The sequence below is a fragment of the Gossypium arboreum genome, chromosome 12, assembly GCF_025698485.1.
Source record: "Gossypium arboreum isolate Shixiya-1 chromosome 12, ASM2569848v2, whole genome shotgun sequence".
NCBI classification, from domain to species: Eukaryota; Viridiplantae; Streptophyta; class Magnoliopsida; order Malvales; family Malvaceae; genus Gossypium; species Gossypium arboreum.
The window spans coordinates 25,174,456-25,180,455 of NC_069081.1; positions in this window are offsets into that span (position 1 = coordinate 25,174,456).

A 6,000-nucleotide genomic window follows, 5' to 3' on the forward strand; every position below is an offset into this window, starting at 1 on the left:
TCCAACCCGAGCTAACCTGAGGACAGTATAAACACATAAAATAAATGGAGTAAGCTATATACAACTCGTCAACAAACTACTTACACATAATCTCTTTTCAGTAGAAACAGACTCCCGAGTATACTTGCTCAACCGTACAAATTCTCTTTCATATTCCGTTACGGTTATGTGGCCTTGTTTCAGTTCTAAAAATTTATTATGTTTTTTTATCCAGGAACTATTGACTGATGTATTTGTAACACCCCTAAACCCGTATCCATTGTCGGAGTAGGTTATGAGGTACTGACGATCAATACACATCATTTAACATACATAACTCATACATTTTTGCATTCATATTCAAATACCATTCAACACAATCATATTGTCCCTTATAAAGGCTTACGAGGCCTTAAACATGCTTTAGAAGTGGTTCGGGACTAAATAGATAGCATATGAAAATTTTGGAAACTTAGAAAAATTTCAAACACATAGGGATCACACGCCCGTGTGAACAAGCTGTGTGCCTCACACTGCTAGTAGACACGCCCGTGTCTTAGGTCTTGTAGAAATAGGGCATACATACTGACTTGCATTACATTACCGAAGATACATGCCGTGTGAAAACTGGAGAGTATACTGACTTGGGTCACACGGCCAACCACACGCCCGTGTGTCTAGCCCGTGTGCCCTTCGAAGTGGCCACACACGCCCATGGGCCAGGCTGTATACTAATCCGAGCCAAACCTGTAGGGTATACTGACTTATACAACAAGGCCAAGCCATACGCCCATGTGCTAGCCCGTGTGCAAAATTAGGGGTATACTAACTTTACCACACGGCCAGTCACACCCCCGTGTGTGAGACTGTATGGAGCATACTGACTTCATTTAAAATCGAGACCAGGGGACATACGGCTGTGTAATATGACCGTGTGTCACACATGGCTTAGACACACGCCCGTGTCTTTACTTGTGTGGACAAAAATAGGCTATTTGCAAAGCCATTGTAACACCCCAAACCCGACCCAAACGTTACGGTCGAATTTAGTATGTCACATGGAGATGTTTCAAAAAAAGCATGTGTTTATCTAAATTCTTTGTTTAGAGTTTAGAAAAAATCTGTTCTTGTTTTAAGTTAAAGTGAATGGAAGCTGTGCACCAGGTAGGAAGCCAGAAAAGAGGAGGTGAGTCTTATAGGACCGCTTAAGTACCAAGCTCTTCTCGGATCCAATCCTAGACATGCACACATCCATTGCCACACTTTAAGCGGAGTTACGTGTCTCTGAACATTAAAACAAGTTTAAGTGCGCTTAAAATATTTATTTTCTTGGGAAAACATTTACTTTGTGGAAACTTTGCGCGTCATCGTGATCTTTTAAAAACAGGTAGTTTTTTTTTAAAAACAAGTAGTTTTTATAAAACGAACCTTAGTGCTAACCAGTTTAATAATCCCCAAAATAAAATTAATTAAAAAGAGCAGCCTTATTACAACTTTAGGAATAATAAAAATAATCCAAATTAAATGCTAAACTTATTAAATCCGGCAATCAATCTTCATGGCCACCACGAATCCTTGACTCCAAGTCCACCAACTAGGGCTCACCTGCAAGGATGGAAGAGGAAGGGGTGAGTTTGGGAAACTCAGTGCATATAGAAACCCATCCAAAGCCCAAATCAGCTTGAGCCCATTGGGCCTAAGCCCTATTCAAATAACAGTACACAGTTGACTGAAGCCCTTTCCAGAATACAGTAGCAAGGCCTTAGCCCCTCTTTACATAACAGTGTGGCCCATAGGCCCAGTTCAGCAACATAGGTAACAATAGTAGTAATGCATGCAAACCCATCTGGGGAGACTACTCAACCCACCGACCGCTACACTGCACCCGTACCAGCCCTACACTCCATGTGGGGAATATCTCAACCCACCCAGCCCTACACTCCACAGTTGCAGCAACGCTGGTCAAATATCAGTAAGTTGAGGCAAAGTCTCCAGTACATGGATGAACCACTTTCAATACTTCCTCCATCAATAGCCCAATCCCATGCAACAGATATTAATAAAAGCATATCATGCAAAATACAGTATTAATCAATCATGCAGATTAGCCAATTTAAACTCTAGGGGTATATCGGTAATTTTGCTCTTTAGGGGTAATTTTCGTAACTTAGCAACTACACAAGCTACTTCAGTAATTTTCAACAGTTTTATGCCATTTGGTTCCACCATCTAACTAATAGGCTAATTTGCCCCTCTCTTACCCATATTGGTCCGTAAGCCCATTGGGCCCAGTTTTGGCCCATCAAGGCCCTCTTTTTTCGAAGTACGTTAGACGTCACACAAACTTACTTACCACCTTGCGGTGCTAGATCTAACAATTACTCTACGTCTTGAGAGCATTCGCATACTCACAAGCCCATGAAATGCCAGAATTTCGGCATTTCAGCTTTTGCCGAATTGAACTAAGAAAGGGTGTTCGGTACACACCTGTTTCGCGACGACTGCTACTGAGATCTCTTTCGATGTCCTTTTTGCCAAAATCGATAGCTAGCTCCGAATCCGATTGCTCCAACAACCCACGCCTTCAATCCAACACTTAAGAAGACACTAATCATTGATGTAAAACGTCGATTAAAAACCTTTAGAGCCACATGCCCAAATCGATGACCTCCCTAGATTTTAGGGACTTGACTTTTCCTAACTTTGTAAAATAGGACCAGATCGAGATGATGAACACTTACCCCTTACTCCTTTTTGATCTCTACGCAATCTGGTGCAAATTTATCTTTCAAACAACGGTAGAACTCGACTCCCGGAGTTTTGAAGTTTCGGCTATAAGCCCCCAAATCTATGGTTTTTCGGCTTTTGGGTGATGAAGGAGATGACAGTGTGGGGCTATAACCTTGATGTAGAATTGCCGATAGGTATCTAGGGTTTAGAAAAGATGATTGTCATTTATTAGGCACAAAAATATCTAAGGATTTGGCTTGGAAGAAATCGGCACAACTAATGTATTTTTTGAGGTTTCGGCTTTTGTGGTTTCGGCACAAGTGTTGATGAACAATGAGTTTGATGAACGGTTTTGAAGAAGAAAATGAAGAAAGAAGAATAGAGAGAATGGTGGTTTCGGCTAGAGAGGAAAAGAGAGAAAAGAACAACCCTAAGGTGTTTTAGCAAAAGAAAACGGCACCACTCAACACCCTAAGTGCCGAAATCCCCTTTCTAATTCCCCTAATTCGGCCAACTCTTAGGCTCTCTCCAAATCCCTTAAATCTCTCCCCTTATCACTCCTTAATCCAAGTGTTTAGACTGATTCAAACTCTCCTCTAGCAGAATCCACCTGGACTCCACACTTACCCCTCCAGCACTTAAAAATAAATGCATCTATTTGTCAACACAGGGAATCGATCCCATGCTTTCCCCAATGCTCCACACGCCACCTTTTTAGGAGCCTAGTGGCGTCACCCTTGCCACTTTACTAAGGCTCTTTTTGTGATGCAATTTGCCCATATCTCTATACAAGGGCCATCTAGCCAGAACCCCTAACTCCTAAGTCCAAAAATTCAAAAATTCAACCGGGTTTTGGCCAACACATGGGCCTTCTATAAGCCCATTTACCTACTCAAAATATTAATTCCACATCCAAATACAAAATTTTTAAAATCTTTACAAAATATTGAAAACCGCGAATAAATCTGAAAAATCAGGATGTTACAGCCATTATGCCACCCTATTTTCACACGTATGCATAAGAATAAATTGCAACGTTTTTATAACCCAAAAGGCAGCCATTCCATAACATTTCATACACATATGATACCAATTCCATATAGTATTCAAATACTTAACTAATATCATACATTTTCCATTCATAAGCCTACCATATTACAAAACACATTTGCATATTTCCATTCCATCTACTACTAGCCAAAACATACCAAAACATAATATCAAGTTTAGGCAAATCACATGGCATAGACTTATAGCACAAAATGTACCAAAATCACAATCTCAAATAGCCATAACTAACATCTTTATAACTAGCTTATACGTGGCGTATTTACATATATCCACAAGTTCAAAAGTACCAATCGACAATTAGATAATGTGATGTGTAACTCTGATTAGACCAAAACGAGCGAGCTATCAAACCTCTATAAAACATGAAAAAGAAAAAGAGTAAGCTTTATAGCTTAATAAGCCTGTATAATTCAGAATTAAACTTACCATTTATACATAATCAAAGCAATAATTAAGGTGTATTCAATTCAATTACCAAATGCCTAAACACAAACATTCATCACAAGTTAGTCACCTAAATACATGAAATCATCCATTAACTCAATATAGATACTCAGTACATTGTACATATTAACTTCACATACATCATGTACATCATTTGTAACATTTTACTTTCAATCATATAACAGTAATTCATTCGTATAAACAGTACTTTACTATATCACAGAATTTATGACTGTTGAACCTATCAGAATCTCGAGGAATACTCGAGTGATATACAGTACATATAATTCAGTAATCCATCAACTCATTATCATTTTTTGCTCTTTTGAGCTAAGAACAGCAAGCTCCTCCTGAGCTGATGGACAGTAAGCTCTATTGAGCTGAAATGGTAAGCTCTGACGAGCTGAAATGGTAAGCTCTGACGAGCTGAATCAATAAGCTCATACGAGTTGTGAACAGTAAAATCTTATGAGCTGATATATCAGTAAGCTCATATGAGCTGCGGTGAGTCTGCAAAACATGCAGGATCTTAACCAAAATGGTAACCCTGGTGACATGTTACTCGTATCCTACGAATTCTTACGGTTCAAATGGGGCTCAGTAACAAATAAACTATATCGATACGACATTCATAATCCAAATATATCAACTACTCAATTATACACATTCATTACAATTATTTCAAGTATTTAAAAGTTCGATTCTAATTATACGAACTTACCTCGTACCACTCGGATAACAACTATCGGCTATTTGACAATCTTTCCTTTTCCCCAATCTAAACCAAATCTCAGCTTATCTTGATTTATATATTATCAAAATGAGCTTATTTAATCAACTATTTATTCAATTTGGTCCAAAACACACTTTAGGGCTATTTTACACATTTGCCCCTAAACTTTTACATTTTTACAATTTAATCCTTATCACATAAAATTGCAAATTCATGCAATTTAGTACAAGACCATGCTTAATCGAATTTACTATATATTACTAGCAGCACATATTTGCAATTTATTCACTCTTTTACTGTAACGCCTCAAATTTGGGCCTAGAAGTATTAGGCTTTGAGCAAGGGTACAGTTAGGAGACTGCACATAAATATTTAGTAGTGTAAGAAAGTGACACAATTGTGTGTTTGGCTTAGTGGTTTTGTGCTTTGGAAGTGTTTGGGAGGTCATGGGTTCAAGCCCTGGATTCCATAAAATTTTGGTTTTTTAAGGATAAAACCCTTATCTTTGGCCAGTAGGGTTATAAGTTTATTTTGGTAAAGTATGATATAAAAAGCCTACTGGTCTAGTGGATAGTGGCGTGTGCAGTGTGATAATGGTCTAAGGTTCGAATCCCTGCTTGTGCAAATAGAGGTTATTTTTGCTACTGGCCATGGGAGGAAGTTGTGTTTGACTGAAACACCAAGAATTTAAATAGGTTTGAATAGATTGGTTGTTAGCCGAATTTAAGGAGATGGAGGGGAGGAAATTGTAGAGGAAATCGGGGAGTTTGAGTGGTTTGAAGGTGTTATGCCAAAATTGGACTGTTGGCACACAGAGTTTCAGTTTAGGTAGGGGTGTGTGGAGGAGTAAGTGGAAGTTTGTTGACTGAATCCTCTCCTTACTTTCCAGGTTTTCAAAAAGTTTGTTTTGTGTTTTCTCTTCTTTTGGTTTCGAGTAGCCCCTAAAAATTTCCAAGTGTGCTGTCGATTTCCCCTTATTCTTGGCTAATTTCTTCTGTCCCTTATCTTATTTTCTATCGATTTTTCCTTCTCCTCTGTCTCTA